The sequence below is a fragment of the Notolepis coatsorum genome (genome assembly GCF_963971535.1).
Source record: "Notolepis coatsorum genome assembly, chromosome: 3".
Taxonomy (NCBI): domain Eukaryota; kingdom Metazoa; phylum Chordata; class Actinopteri; order Aulopiformes; family Paralepididae; genus Notolepis; species Notolepis coatsorum.
In genome coordinates, this window is record NC_140167.1 from 142280007 (window position 1) to 142297317 (window position 17311).

Sequence of the window (17311 nt, forward strand, 5' to 3'; positions counted from 1 at the left end):
CCAAGTGACCCGGAGCCCGGCCAACAGAAAGAGCCTATCCACGTCTCCGAACCCCCTCCCCGACCGGTCCATGCGAGACCCAGCAACCGGGAAGAACCGGCCTATGCCGCCGAGAGACTGAATAGACGACTTCAAGATCTAGAAGACCTAGCAGAGGAAGAGGAAGAGGAGGAAGGTCAAGCCCACCAGCAGCATCGTACTCCACAGGACCAGGAGGTCCAGTACAGCCCAGACTTTACCCCCGAGGCCCTGCGTTACAGACCCCCGACTCAACTCAAGGGTGAGTTTGACGCACGACCAGCCCCGAGGAACAGCACCTGGGTACCCGGGCTTTGGTACCCACCAAGTACCAGCCCACGACGACACGTACGGGGAGACTCGCCCAGGAGGCCTCTCCCCCAACGCTCACCGATGTGCCAGCCATCCATGGCATCGTACCTTGGCACACCGACGTTCCCGGATTTTACGCACGAGGACAGAGCACAGTACACGGAATTACGGATGTGCTTAGAGACTATGATGTCCGACGTCCCTGATGAGTCGTACAAATATGCTATCCTCCTCAAGCACCTGAAGGTGCCCAGAGTGCATAATATAGCGCTGGCATATTCCAACTCAAGTACCCCATACACCGCGGCTCTAGTAGCCCTCGACCAGCGTTATGGACGCATATGGGACTAAGTGATACAAGAGATAAGGAATATTGACCGTCTCCCCCCCGCCACAGACAATTGCTCATTGGATGACCTCTCTATCAAGGTACAATCCCTGGTAGGGATGCTGGGGGCCCAAAAGGAAAAGGGTAGAAACGAACTGTACGCTAACTCTAATGTAGAAAGGATATTAGAGAAGCTCCCTCCCGCTAGGGATGGGAATTGATAGGATTTTATCGATACGATTCCATTATCGATTCTGCTTATCGATTCGATTCTTTATCGATTCCCTTATCGATACCTGATCAATTTATAATTTAAATAAATAAATTGGAAATGCAACAGAACTACATTTAGTCATTTAGCTGACGCTTTTATCCAAAGCGACTTACAAGTTCTGTACGACAAGCCATCAGGAAGGGCACAACTCTATCAGCTGAGCAACAATGTTCATCAAAGTGTTGAGTGCTACAGTGTAGGTTAGTTTATTAGGACAAGTGCATGACGGTACGGTTAGTTAGGGTTAGATATATTTTTTTTAATTCAGATAATGGTTGAAGAAGTGCGTCTTTAGTCGACGGCGAAAGATTGGACGTGATTCGGCTGTCCTAACTGGGGTGGGTAGTTCATTCCACCATTGTGGGGCAAGGACTGAGAATAGGCGACTTCTCTTTGATGACCCTCCCGGAGCTCGGATAGGAGTAGGTCTGAGGCGGCCAGAAGATGCAGAGCGTCGGGGTCTAAGCTGGTTAGAATAACAACATGCAACTTGACATTTCTGATTGTCATTTATTGTTGAGCCCCCATGTCAGAAAAATACAAAAACTGTAAAAAATAAAACATTAACTATAGCCTACACTTAAATAAAATAATGTATTTGAGATTCTCTTAAAATGTATTTATTTTTTTATTCTTAAACGAATTTAATCTATTGAATAACAGGTTGTTATTCCTCTGACTTCTGTCTCTCACTCACACTCTCTCTCACTCACACACACACACACACACACACACACACACACACACACAGAGAGAGAGAGAGCTCCCTCCCCGGGCCCCTGTCCTTTAAAGTATTGGCTTGTGTTGCTACACGGACACATTTGTATGTTGCACCACTCTTCCTGGCTTACAGACTTGTAAACAAGCACTCACGTCTCTCATTATATGTGAACTAAAGAGTACAAGGTTTACACAACAGCCCCCACCTGCTGTTTTATTGTATTTGTACCTGTACTATCCGCTGTCAGCTGTTTATCTCTCTTTGTGAGCTTGATTAAATAGCGTTAGCTCACGTTAGCTCCGCGGCTAATTTTTGCTCACCCTGATCTAAATCAATGACTAGGTTCTAAAGCATTCAAGTAGTTTTCACTGCACATAGAAGTAGCCAAACAGCGGGAGCATTTCGGGAGCATATTACCAAAACCCAGGCAATTTCGAGCCCTTAAGGAATCAAATAGAGTCTGCCATGGCTACATGCTAACGTAACGTTATTGCGCAACTGTAGGCAGCGATAAGGGAATCGAAAGTCACAGGAGCCACACGGTTCCAGGAACCGGTTTTCGATTCCCATCCCTACCTCCCGCCCGACAAGAGCGCTTCAGGCGGCAAAGAGACCACCGTGATCCCGACGGTCCCGAGCCATCCCTCCTAGACCTGGCCGACTTCCTCGCGAGAGAAGTCAGCAGCCTACGACTGGATACGTTCGTGCGGAGTGGACCAAGCCCCAGAGATGGACCTCGGAGATCCAACGATAACCGCAGGCTGGTGACCGTCATGTACCAAGCCGAATCAGTACCGCGGAACAAGAACCACAACACCCCCTCGATGAAAGAGAAGTGGAAGATTGTATGCCAGTACTGCGAGAAAGAACATTGGCTGTCACAATGTGACACTTTCAAGAAGATGACCGCCGACGAGGTGAGTCAATGGATAAAGTCCAACCGCCGCTGTTACCGCTGTGCGCGCAGCCATATGGCAGCCGAGTGCCGCTTGAAGAAGAGGTGCAGCCGGTGTGACGGCGCCCACTTGGACGTCTTGCATGACAGCAACAGGAAGAAACTCGCACCCCCAAGCAGCACCAGAGTAAGCGTCATGTATATTGACCCCGCCAGCAGCGGGAGCTCCCGAGTGCTCTTGAAAGTGGTCCGAGTGACATTAAGCTACGAGGACAAGGTCATGGACACTTACGCCGTCCTTGACGACGGGTCAGAAAAGACTCTCCTCCTCGCATCCGCTGCAGCCCAGCTGGGTCTGCGGGGGAGCGAAGAAACGATGACAATTCGTACTATAAGAAGAGACCTGAAGACAATAAAGGGTGAGAACGTCTCCTTCACTATCGCAGCAAGCGGGCAGCCAGAGAGGCGGTATAGGATCACTAACGCTTTCACCAGCCAAGACATAGGCCTGTCGCGGTACACCTACCCCATCTCCAAGCTGATGGAAAAATACGTGCACCTGCGTCAACTACCTATACCGCTCATCGACGGCGCCACCCCGACCCTACTCATAGGATCCGACCACGCACACCTCATCGTCCCAACGGACCGGGTCCACATTGGGCCCAGAGGCTGTCCAGCAGCAGTCGAGACCCGCCTAGGATGGACACTACAAGGCCCCCTCTCCAGGTCTCCCAACCGACCAGCAGCCACTCGCTGCCTCCACTCCAGAGTGACAGAAGAAGACACCCTCTTACAGCACGTCGAGAGGCTATGGACACTAGAGACAATGCCCTTTAAGAACGAAAAGAAACACATTCGTTCCAAGGAAGACACTTATGCCATAGCCCTCCTCGAGCAGAGGACAAAGAGAGTCGAGGTCAATGGAGTGATGAGATACGCAACTCCACTCTTGAGGCGAGAGGGTATGCCCACCTTCCACGCCTCAAAAGAAACGACGGATCGATATCTACTGAACACCGAGCGGCGCCTAGCCAGAGACCCCGCTCAAGCCACTGTGTACCGCGCTGAGATTGACAAGCTAATCACAGCGGGACACATAAAGAAAATTGACATTCAAGAGGCCGATCAGACGACCGAATCATGGTACGTGCCCCACCACAAGGTCCACCACAACGGCAAGGATCGTATTGTGTTTAACTGCAGCTACCAGATCGGATTACAAAATCTGAATAAAGAACTCTTGCCCGGTCCAACACTCGGCCCCTCTCTACTAGGCGTGTTGCTACGTTTCCGCCAGAACAAGGTGGCCATCAGCGGCGACATCAAAGGGATGTTCCTGCAGGTGCGACTAGTGGAAGAGGACAAGCCCCTGCTGCGGTTCTTATGGAGAGAGAGGATCGGGGATGAGCAACCATCCATCTATCAATGGGAAGTCCTCCCTTTCGGAACCACATGCAGCCCATGCTGTGCTACGTTCGCACTGCAAAAACATGTCGCAGAGGACCCAGCAGCTGACGAGGAGGTCCGACAAAGTGTAGAGAAGAGTTTCTACGTGGACAACTGTCTGCAAAGCGTCTCGACGCCAGAAGAGGCCGAGGCCCTCCTACTCAAGCTCCGCGCCTCCCTGATCAAAGGCGGCTTTGATCTCCGGCAGTGGGCCAGCAGCGACCCTCAAGTACTGCGCAGCCTCTCCCCAGAGAACAAGGCAGCAAGCAGCGAGACCTGGATGGCGACCATCCCAGGTGAAGCCCAAGAAATGACATTAGGACTAGTCTGGCGCTTCAAAACAGACTCGCTCCATTATAGACACACACCCCTGACCAAGGAGCAGGGAAGGTCGATTTCACTACCGACCACCAGACGGAGTGTATACAGAACACTCGCCAGACAATATGACCCGTTGGGATGTATTCTACCTTACACCACCAGGGCAAAAATGATTGTGCGAGAGCTGTGGGACAAGGACCAGGGCTGGGACGACCCCATACCCGACCACCTTGCTTCCACATGGAGAGAGTGGGAAACAGAACTCAACTCGCTCCCAGGTGTCAACATACGCCGCAGCTACTTCCCACCCACAGTGCGGCTGGAGACGTGCCAGATGGACCTGCACGTCTTCAGCGACGCCTCCGAAGTAGCCTACGGTTCGGTGGCCTACTTGCGGGCCCGAGAGGAGGGAGGAGAAATACATACCGCCTTCATCCTGGCTCGTTCAAGAATAGCCCCCCGCAAGCAACAATCGATCCCGCGTCTAGAGCTCTGCGCAGCCCTAGTAGGAGCGCAACTCGCCACGTTAATCCAACGTGAACTCACCATCCCGGTGCAAAGAACAATCCTGTGGTCAGACTCCATGACCGTACTCACATGGATCCAGTCCGATTCGTGTAGATACAAGGTCTTCGTGGGAGTCAGAATCACAGAGATCCAAGATTTAACAGAATCAGCATGCTGGAGGTACGTGGACACAAAACAGAACCCAGCAGACGTCATCACACAGGGAATGTCCCTGGATGACCTCACACGTCACAATATCTACAGTGACGGTCCTGAGTTCCTCAAGCTCCCGGAAGAAGAGTGGCCTAACCCCACCCCACGGGAGGCTAGTCAAGAGGAGGCAGAGATGAAGAAATCTATGTTCTGTGGGTTGACGCACACACCAGTCCCCACAGACCCCAACATAGACGACTGCCCCACCCTTGAGAGTGCACAGTTAAAGACATTCCTGTGGCACCACCCTGAGGTTCCCTCCACTACTGACATTAATGCAGCTAATTACGAAGAAGCAGAACTCCTTCTGCTACAGCGAGCCCAAAGAGACTCGTTCCCCGGCGAGCTAGACTGTCTGCAGGGATCAAAGCCAGTCCCGTCAGACAGCAGACTGCTCCACTTGGCCCCTGAGCGCGACGCCCATGATCTCATCAGAGTGGGTGGTCGTCTGAGAAGGGCCCCGGACCTAACGGAGGACGTCAAGTTCCCTATAGTTCTCAACAGCCGACACAAGGTCACAGAGCTCATCATAAAGAAATACGACGAGGACGTGCACCACGCTGGGGCAGAGAGAGCACAGCCCAGTATACCCAGGATGGCTGACCTACCCCCCTGTCGCCTCCGACTCGGCGACAAGCCCTTTCACTCCACCGGTATGGACTGCTTCGGCCCGCTGTATGTGAAGAAAGGAAGAGGGACGGAGAAGAGGTGGGGTATTGTATTCAAATGCATGACCACCCGAGCGATACACATAGAACTCCTTCCAACCATGAGTACGGACTCATTCCTTATGGCCTTCCGGAGATTCACAGCGCGGAAAGGAAAACCGTCTATATTATTGTCTGATCACGGGACAAACTTCAAAGGCGGAGAAAGAGAGCTGAGAGAGAGCTTCCAAGCTATGGGCCCAGAACTTAAGACCCACCTCGCTCCCTCTCAGATTGATTTCCAGTTTAACCCCCCGAACGCCCCTCACTTCGGGGGAACCTGGGAACGAGAAGTACGTTCAATAAAGACAGCCCTGTACGCCGTGCTTGGGGCCCAGACCGTGGCGGAAGAAGTCCTCACGACAGTCCTCACAGAGATCGAGGGAGTATTGAACTCAAAGCCCCTCGGTTACGTCTCAAGTGATGTAGCAGATGTCGACCCAGTCACCCCCAACACTCTCTTTATTAAAGGAGCTCCCGTCTTATACGGAGCTACTGAGAAATCTTGATCCCCAGTTAGACTGGCTGACGCGCCGTTATATTCCTGGTCTCATACCAAACAGTCCTTGTCCCAATGACACAATGCAGGCAGCTTTCTTGGAAAATGATATTTATTTGCTTCACCGTGCAAACAGAATATCCTTGTTTTTTGTTCCTTAAACTGATTAAATGATAATGAATATGATACCTAATTGGATACAAACATTTCGACCTGAGACCTGCGTCGTACGTGCGGTCAAAAACCGTTGCCTTTTCCGGGTCAAAACTCCTCCTCCTACAGGTGTACCTGACGCTTATATAAAAGAAGCGCCACCCCCTGGTCACATAAATCCATTGCACATTAAGTCCATTTTGGCCGTTACACTCTTGATGGGGCGGCTGGACCCTGCGCTCCCACAGACAGTGTACAGACCTGAGGAAGCGAACGGCCGAAGAATGTGGAGGTACAGTCAAGTATTGGCTGACAAGTTTTGGAACAGTTTCCTCCTCCACTATCTACCGTCTCTACAGACCCGCCAGAAATGGGTAAAAGAAAGAGACAATTTGACGGAGGGCACAGTCGTCATGATCATAGACCAGTCACTACCCCGAGCTATGTGGCCGGCCGGCCGCGTAAGCAAAGTGATCACTGGTGCCGACGGAAAGGTCAGAGCGGCAGAAGTGCTCGTCCAGGGACGGACATACACCCGACCCGTGGCGAGGCTGATAGAGTTGCCAAAGCTACCTGACTCCCTTGATGACGACCATGACCCACTGACTTTGTGAATTGCCCTACTCCTCACAACGGACATTGAGTAGTGGACAAGACGGTTAATCTGTCTCTGCTTATCTAAATAGGTGCGGACTAATTAGGAGGCGGCTGTTACAAAGGGTCAGATTAAACCGAATATATATATATATTTATTACTTGAGATATATTGTATAATATTTGTATATCGTCTGATATCCCTTGTATATTCTTTGTATATATATACACGGAATATCCCTTTACCTAGGTACAGGCCAGACCATAATGTTCGTTCTATTGGACAGCGACCCCTAGGCGCCAACGGCCATACCCCCAATGGCAAGTTCAAAGCTACCGCTAAGACATGTCTCAACATGTCCAGGTTTGCGCAGTAATACGAGACAGAACTGAGGTTGGCACTAGATTATTCACCTTACGTATAAATACGTCGCAGGTGGATACAGAAGCACTTAGCCTAAAAGTGAGTTGACCCAAAACGTTGAAGCCTTCACCACGATACAACGTGCCGTGAAGTGGGCCCCTTTTGCCCCTAAATAGAGCCTTGAGAACCGCGTGCGAATTGATAGCTAAAGTGTCAGAGTTTAACGCTGTATCGTCGAGTTCGACTTATTCTATTGTAAAGTAATAGTCTATTATTTATAGTGTATCGTGCGGCTACCGTTCTGCAGTGACCAGCATTACCACTAGAGATGTTCCGATACCATTTTTTCCTTTCCGATCCGATTCCGATACCTAAGCTTTGGGTATCGGTAGGGATGCCCCCCGGACCCCGGTTTTAAACGGGAACCGGTACTATATTAGAAAATACCGGAGTATTTATAAGCTCCGACGTCCTCGGTACTGCTATCGATACTCTAGAGAAATTATTATTATTATTATTATTATTTAAAAGTTGCGAACGATCCTCTCTCCGTCTCTGCACGAGAAGCGAGCCGCAGCCAGCGAGTCAATTATTACACACACTCCTCGCGAGTCGCTCGCTAGTGCTACACATAGACATACGGGTACTACATACGGGTACTCCTTAATGAAAGTGCTCCCCGACGCCCCGTGCTATAGCGCGCTGCACACAGACAGCAGCTCTGCATGCACTGAGTCGTGATCATGGCGGATAGAGCGAAGCGTTCTAAAGTATGGATATACTTTACAAGGGTCAATGCCGACAATGCACGTTGCCACAAGTGCAACAAAACATTTGCCAGTAAGGGTGGCAATACGAGCAAATCAATTTATCAAAACATCTGTTGGCAAAACATGATATTAGTGTGCAGAAATGCGCGTATTCGACTGCCTTGCGCGCAGTGTTCCATCTGCATACTGCAGCCGTAAGCCAAGATACGGAGTTGCCTAGGCTAATAACGAATTATTACAAATAGGCTAATAAACAAAACAATTGTTTAGCTACAAATACTACAATCTAAACTTTTTATAGATCGTCAAGCTGAAGCGTCAGCCACTATGTCCCAGCCCAGTGAGCCCAGGGCCACCACACATCCTCCCTCTACCTCCCTCCACCACCCAAAGTCCTTTCTCCCTAGCAGCTAGAGGAAGGATGACAGAGGATAGGGTGAACGAGTGTCACAGTTCTGTTAGCCTTTTGCATTTGTTGTTTATTATAAAAAGTCTATAATTCAGAGTCACACATTTAAAACATTGTTGCTGCTGTTGCTGAAGAAATTATATTAATTTATTATATTTATTTATAAAGTTATATAAAAGAACATTGCTGCTGCTGTTGCTGAAGAAATTATATTTATTTATAATACTTATTTATAAAGTTGTATTTATAAATAATAAAGCAATGTTGATTCTGTTCTTAATTAATTGTCTTTTTTTCTTGCAAAAAAATAACCAAAAAGAGCCGATAAGAGTATCGATAAAGTACCGAACCGTTAAGCAGTATCGATAAGAGTAGTAGTATCGATAAAATCCTAACGATACCCATCCCTAGGTATCGGCCGATACCGATACTTATCCGATACCAGTGCATACATAAAAAAAAAAAAAAACGATATTATATAAATTTTTTATAAATATAATTTTTTTTTTTTTAACAAATACTGTTTTATATATACTGTTTTTTAGTCATAACTAGAAAGTAATGGTATTTATTCAACAACAGGTGATTGTATAGATTTGTATTAGTATCATTAATCAATGAGTATGGGGCTTCAGCACTGCAGATATACCCTACTCCAATGATCCACACGGACATTATACGTTGCTGCACTCGCTACCCACTGGCTCTGCAGATATACCCTACTCAGTCTGTCTACAAGGCTCCGTTCAGTAGCAGTCGGATCTGTTGTGATTTTTGCACAATAAATATTCAACATTCTCTTTTGAGACTCCGCCTCAGACTCTTATCATTTGGCACTAAAAGCTAAACATTGTCGCCGATATGGCTGTCCGCAACATGTCATTAATTGTGTACGCGACGTGCAATTGTGCAATGACGACGTTACCGTTAGCTAGCATGAGCTACCGGTATATGGGAAGACCATAGAAGACTGTAACGTTACTGGTGACATTGTGATTTAACTTGGAATACTCCTTTGCCAACTTGCTGTACTTTGCTTGCAGGTCTGCAGCCATTATTGCTGGATTATATGAATAGCCCCAACTTTAGCCAAGGTAATGTTAAAGCTAACTTTCGGTTAGCTGTTCAATGCTAATAACACCAGCCACCAAGCGAACCCATGAGCTCCCCGTCAACACCGCTCTGTCGGGACGATGACATTTAAGAAAGTATCTGCTGTTAAAATGACAAATGGCATTGACACTTTAATCGATTAAGCACACGTTTGTTTTATAATGCTTACTCAACAGACCACAGTGTTGTTGATAAATTACGTCATATGGTATCGGAGCGCAGCATTAGAGGGTACTCGCCGATACCAGCATTTTAGCCAGTATCGGCGGCTTTTCCGATACTGGTATCGGTATCGGAACAACTCTAATTACCACCGGTTCGTCGTACCAAGCTAGTGCACTTATCCAGGCTGGGCGGCCTAGACTCGTGCCGCCATCCGAGGAGTCCTAGACGAGAACCGTTGGATATGTACACCGGAGAACCTACACCGGCGAATGCAGAGCCTTTTCCGGCTGGATTATATTGCTTTGGTACTGTGGCTGCTGGAGCAGAGAACCGTCTACCCCACTGCTGTGTGGGATCTACCCTGTGAGGAGCACCGTCGAGCCCGCCTCTAGGACCCACAGAGGCTGGCTAGCTTTCATCCATGCTGTCTTGCATACCGGAGTATAGCTGTTGCTTTGTCTACGGACCAAAGGATTATTGCACTGTCAGTGTCTCCTGTATCTGGAGTCTCTTTATTCCTCGTTGATCCAGACTTTGCTCCCGACCATTCCTCTCCCCTGCTGGCTTACAACCGGAGGGAACCCCCTTAGTATCTCCAGCTGACTACGAGTGTGCCTTATGTAATTCTTATGCTACAGGTAGAGCTGCCGCGGTATTGATGTTTTCCTTACCGCACACATTTGCAAAATATTTCCTACCGCCGCGGTATTACCGCACACACACACACAAAAAAAAAGTTTGAATGCATTTTTTTTGTAGTCTACTCTTTATATAGCATATAGCCTGCCTCTAGTCTAAATGTCTATCTTTAGAGGATGACTTTGCAGCATGAATATTGTTTGGGATTCGGCATGCACGCATTCGTTATTAAAAGTGAAACACGGATTCGAAGTCTCCCCTCGGTGTCGCGCCCGCCGGTTACCCCCCCGACCCTTTCTTCTTCTTATTATTATAACGTTACTACTTATGATTACAAAGGCATTCGATTTGTGGGATTAACGTTAGTATAGTTACACGTTCGTATTTACCAGACCACATAGCAAGGCAAGCGTTACTCAATTAATATCTAAGTTCCTTTCTTTGCTCAGAGCGTGCCGAGTTGTACCCATTCTGCGGTCTGTTAATAAAGTTTTCAATCAGACAAGTGTATAGAACGAAGGGCTTTTATTATAACATTTCGTTGCAGTAAAATCATTATGCCTCGTTCCCTGAGGAGCGACGGCGTCGGTAATCCACTCCGGTCTCCGGTGGGAGCTAACGTACTATTAGCCGTGTTCATTGTGATGGCTGAGATTCAGGAAGTAAACGCACTGCAAGATGCTCCAAGCATGTGACGCGTATCTCTTCTGACCAATCAGTGGTCTGCAGTGTTTCATGTGACTTTTCTGGTACCCAATAGGGTCGCTTGGAATCTCGACAGAGAAGTAGGGTATATCTGCAGAGCCGCAAGCCCAACGAGAGCGTAATAATAATAATAATATAATAAAAAAGAGCGGTGATGCCGGTATTCAGCCCAACGCTGCGGTGGGCATGATGTAACAGCGATACCGCGGTAATACCGATACCGCGGCAGCTCTAGCTACAGGTGGTGTCAATTATACCCATCTTATTATGCTCATGGACTTACGCTCTTGACCTACTTAAGTGTTCTTCGCCATATAAGCGCAATTCATAATTCTCAATATTGTAACCTATTGTTGCTGCTCTAATAATAAATACTTCTAAATATAACTTTCTTTGTTAAGCCGTATTCTTGTGTGGGTGTTCACCAGATATACCGTGTACTGTATGGCCAGTAATTAAAGTACATAACTAAGTAGTGGTTTAATGATACCATACTCTCAATACAGTCAGGGAATTGTACCCCTCAGTTACTGTTACAAAGGATCAGATTAAACCGAATATATATATTTATTTATTGATATATATTGCATAGTATTTGTATATCGTTTGATATCCCTTGTATATTCCTTGTACATATACACGGAATATCCCTTTAGCCTACTACAGACCATAATAGTTCATTCTCCTATTGGACAGCGGTCCACCGGCGCCAGGGACCGGCCTCCGGAGTCAGGTTCAAAGTCACCGTCAAGACATGTCTGGACATGCCCGGCCTTGCCCAGGGATACGCGACAGAAATGAGATTGGCACTAGTTTGTTCACGTGCATATAAATACGGCGCAGGTGAATACAGAAGCACTTAGTCTTACTTAGTCAGAAGTCAAGAGTTACCAATAAGTTGAAGCCTCACCCACGATACAACGTGCGGTGAAGTATGGCCTGTTTGGCCCCAGAATAGAGCATTGAGACCGCGTGCGAATTAATAACTGAATTGTCAGAGTTTGGCGCTATACCGTCGAGTGCGACATATTTCTATTAAGTCAATAATAGTCTATTTGTGTATAGTGTATCGTGCGGTTAAAGTTCTACAGTGACCAGCATCTCCAACGCTTCCTCGTATTAGCTAGAGTTCTTATCCAGGCTGGGCTGACCACATGGCGCTTTCACCCGAGGAGACCTAGACGAGAACCGTATGGACATGTACACTGGATTAATCTACCCGACGACTACATAGCCCTTTGCGGCTGGAATATATTTGCTTTGGTCCTGTGATTTATGGAGCGGATAATCGCTGACGCCTGCACGTGTTGGATTTACCCCGCGAGGAGTCAAGTCGAGTCGGCGCCTCAGAGAGCCTGAGGCCGACTAGCTTTCTTCACTGTGGAGCTACAGTCTACGGAGAACAGCTGTATTCGTCTGTGGATCAAGAGGCTATTGCACCGGCTCCTGTACCTGGAGTCTCCTTAGTCATCGTTGACCAGACTATCTACTACCGACAGATCTTCTACCCCTGCTGGCTTACAACCAGGGGGACCCTTCCAGTATCTCCCGCTATATTACTAGTGTACCATAGATATAATTCCCTAAGATTCAGGTTGTATAATTACCTCCTGCGTAACCAGAGAATGGACATTCATTGTTGATTTGCCTACGCACATTCCTTTGCCTTACAAGTGCATTCAAAGAATAATGTAAAGTATATTATGTACCTTTTGCTCCATTAAATACTTGATTATACCTTTGTGTGGAACCGATTTCATTGTGGGAAGTGTTCATCATATTCATATATCGTGTACTGTATGGCCAGTAATTAAAGTACATAAAGCGGTAGTGGTTTAATGATACCATACTTATCAATACAGTCAGGGAATTGTACCCCTCAGTTACAGTTACAATGGCCGTGTGCAAAATTAGATCAGATTCAAATGTACAGCACACCATATACTGCTATAGTGGAATATACTATTCATATACCATAATGTATACCATCTTGTTGCGCGCTCCTGGCCGCACGCACACACAACACACTGCTGAATAATTCTGTTTTGCATCAATATATATGTATACTGTGTATATTGAGGCAAAACAGAATTATATATACAGTATTGAGGCAAAACAGACGACGCATGTGTGTATGTGTGTGTGTGTCTGACAGCTTGAAGTTTATCATGATGATATGATGATAACGCATAACATAATAAAGTTTTCAATCAATCAATCAATCAATCAAACGTCTCATAACTCCCTGGCTGTCACGTGGTGGTGACTGACAACTTTTCTGAGCCAATAGGCGCTTTGCGCGACCGTAGCAAGTCGCTTCCCAGCCGGGAGCAGCCGGCTGAGAGGTACTGTGGCGCCTGGCTCTGAAGGCTGTGCGTGGCTCGCTCCCGCCAGAGTTCCGCGCCTCGTCTCGTCAGATTTTCAGAGCAAGTCGGACAACATTCTAACCGACATGCAACGCGCTTGGCGAGGCCGTAGTAAAACCGCGTCTCTACATTCCGTAGCCGCATTTCTGCAGACCCCTCTCTGATTGGTTGAGCCCATTTCTGCAGACCCCTCTCTGATTGGCCGAGCGCGCGCATGAGCCGCGACAAGCTCCTCTAGCCAGGAGTCAAAACTCTGTTAAGCTCCAGAGAGAGAGGCTGAAAACCCACAGTTCTTGCCCAACGGATGGGAGCCGAATCCCGGATCCGAGTTTTCTGATGAATAGCCCCAAAACATGGAGGTCGCGAACGCAATTTATACGCATGGAAGTATTGATTACGCCATAACGAATCATTAAGAAAATATACCGTTAACTGGAATATGTTGTGTGTGCCTTTACACATATGTTGGATAGGCTTATGTAATTGGTTTGTCATTAAAAACCAATAATAATCGCTCGCCGGCTTCGCTGACCAGAGCTCTCTCAGATTCAAAGTTTTAATTGCAGCCTGGAACATACATGTTTCGGAACCAATGTGTAACTAGACAGTTACAATATAACATTTATATTAATTAACCCAGTTAATGCCTTAAGAGAAAGAGTCTGGTGGTCAATTGCTACGGAAATGTTGCGTCTTACTAATAATAACTAATTCCTTGGTCAATAGAAGTCTCTGTGATACTTTCTGAATATGATTTGGGAACATCAAATGGGCAGGCCGCGAAATAACATAACGTTACAATGTACAGTTTCTGACAGCTGGCTGTGTTGTGAAATGTGCATAACGTTATGAATAAACCGCGAAGTCACGCGATATAATGTTATACGCGATTGATATGATAACATTACATCCGCCTTTTACTGCGTGACGAGCTAAACCAATCAGAGAGGGGCTTCGCTCAACCAATCAGAGAGGGGTCTGCAGAAATGGAGTTCAACCAATCAGAGAGTGGTCTGCAGAAATGCGGCTACGAAATGTAGACGCAGTAAAACCTGCGCAGATCTGCGTCCGCCTATCCCATCTCGAACACGCGTACTGTGGAGCCTCGCTCTGAAGGCTGTGCGTGGCTCGCTTCCGTGAGAGTTCCGCGCATCGTCGTCAGATTTTCAGAGCAAGTCGGACAACATTCTAACCGTCATGCAAAGCGCTTGGCGAGGCCGTAGTAAAACCGTGTCTCTACAATTCATAGCCATTTCTGCAGACCCCTCTCTGATTGGTTGAGGCCATTTCTGCAGACCCCTCTCTGATTGGCCGAGCGCACGCATGCGCATGAGCCGCGACAAGCTCCTCTAGCCAGGAGTCGAAACTCCGTTAAGCTCCAGAGAGAGAGGCTGAAAACCCACAGTTGTTGCCAGGCACGCGGGAACTATAAAACGGCAGGGGGTGCTGGGGGGTCGCCAGATTTTTTATTTTTTTTTGCGGTCAGGCCACTGAACTTAGAAGCAGGCCAGGCCAGTGTTTCTATTTGCACCAGCGCAATGGTTAGATAACCTAGGTGGGGAACAACCAGGAGATCACTGCAACTCACACAAGTTGGAGAACTATCTCTCTCTCTCTTGCTCTCACACACACATAAAGGGAGCCGCATGTGATTGGTGGAGGCGGGATCCTTATGAAAAACTGCTAATCATTGACACATGCTAGCCTGTAATAATCCCCCCCAGAAAAATTTACTTTGCATTTGATATATTGCAAATATATGCCATCACACACACTGGCATTTAAAGGGTTAGAATTATAAAATGAATATGTGGTGTTATGACCAGGGCTGAAGTTGAATAAAATATTGTATTTATCAATTACAAAAAACTGAAAATCCATAAAAATCTGTGTTGTTGCTAATCATACATATGCTAGCCTGTTTTTTAACAATAAGTTGTGATGCCATCACAAACACTGGCATTTAAAGGGTACAAATAAAAAAAAATCCTGCACCAGAATGCAGGAAATTAAGTCTTTGTAACAAAAAAAATCCTGGTGGGGGACCCCCAGACCCCCTGCTTAAAAAGTGGCCTGACTGGGGCTATATTTCCTGGCCTGAATGATTTCCCCAGTCCGGCCCTGGTTAAAAGCCTCCAATGCTTATTAGTGTGTGTGCGTTTGAACGTTTGCATGTTTCAACCATACATTTCCATTTAAAATATTTTTTTTTACCTCCTATAATAGTGGGGGTCGCGGCTCTCTGACACCGTTTTTTTTGGGTCGCGGCCTGAAAAGTTTGGGAACCCCTGGTCTAGCCTGTACCCCCCAGACATGTTGCTGGCCCCGTCAAAACAGTATCCTATCAGCCTCTCCATGGGCAGGTCGAGGCGTAAAAGTATTTTATACACAAAAACAGCGTCTCGGCTGTTGTGTCTGGGCCGGGCATTGTAAAAACCCCAAAAGAAGTTCTGAGCTTCCAAGTTGTCATCGGCGAACTGTATATTACACGAGAATTGTTCTTTTCCAGTGAGTGACATCAGTGGTTCCGTCAGCGCTCAAGCCAAAGATTGGGCTTTTGGATGCTTTGCCTCTAATTTGTCGCTGAATATCATGGGCAAGCAGCTGTAAGATTTCGTTTTGGATGTTGTTGGACAATGATTTCAGAATCCCGGAAGTGTTGCGGTGGTCTATTGCAGGCTGGCTTGACCGCAGTGATGTTACGGGACATAATGATTGACAGCCTAGCTACAGTAATGTGGTTGTATTTCAAGGTAGTTAGCTCACGTTAGCTGCTCTGCCTGGGTAACTAGCTTTACAAGTAAAGTCTTTTTAAATAGACCTTTTCGTATAACTGCTAGCAATCATGCAAACGCGTATATAGTTAGATGTGTAATGTGCTCATATAAATAGCTAACGTTACTTACCTGCGGGTGACTTCCAATCTTGAACTGAAATGAGGCGGCGCCCTCGTGGAGCTTCTCATCAACAATAACAACAACGGAGCTGCAATAAAGCTGGGAACGAGGTTACGTGCAGAGCGCGCTTTACGCGGAGCCCCTGATTGGCTGTACGTGGGGTGGAGGCGGGTTGAGAACGGCTTCACGCTGAGACCCTGATTGGCTGTACGTGGGGTGGAGGCGGGTTGAGAACGGCTTCACGCTGAGCCCCTGATTGGCTGTAAGTGGGTGGAGGCGGGTTGAGAACGGCCTCACGCGGAGCCCCTGATTGGCTGTACGTGGGGTGGAGGCGGGTCGAGAACGTCGCGAAGCTGCGTACACTTCCGGTGTTATTTTCTTCCCCACGCCCAGTGGCGTCTCTACAAATCACAAATCGTAGCTCCAGTTCTGCAGACCCCTCTCTGATTGGTTGAGCTCCATTTCTGCAGCCCCCTCTCTGATTGGTTGAGCGAAGCCCCTCTCTGATTGGTTGAGCGAAGCCCCTCTCTAAGGTACGCGAGGGAGGTGAATGAATGAATGAATGAATGAAAACTTTATTTAACAGATTGCAGAATGGGTACAATACAGTACGGCTCAATACATACAATTGTTAAGGGGATGCAGACCTGAGAAAGACGTTTGTCTTGTTTCCATCAGGGTCCCCTGGTGCGCGTAAGGTTATCGAGGTGCTCTCGCCAAGAAAAGAAAAAGATGTCGCAAATGTATTGCCGCAAATATAATGTTATGTTATGTTGGCTCGCTGCGGGGAGGCCGAAGAAAAGTGTGGTGAGCACAGACCATCGCTATAGTTTCCCAACAGGAGTAAAGTCTGGAACGCACCTCCTGTCACAAGCAGTAGAGATGTGTCGTA

General features: G+C 47.5%; 1 protein-coding gene across 1 annotated transcript in view; it reads right to left on the reverse strand.

Moving 5' to 3' along the window:
* pms1 (PMS1 homolog 1, mismatch repair system component) overlaps positions 1 to 16451 on the reverse strand; it is a 169385-nt gene extending 152934 nt beyond the window's left edge. Inside the window, exon 1 of the mRNA XM_084310426.1 lies at positions 16429 to 16451. The gene's annotated coding sequence lies outside the window, so the exon portion shown is untranslated. The remainder of the gene's footprint in view (positions 1 to 16428) is intronic.
* Between the last annotated feature and the right edge of the window lie 860 nt (positions 16452 to 17311).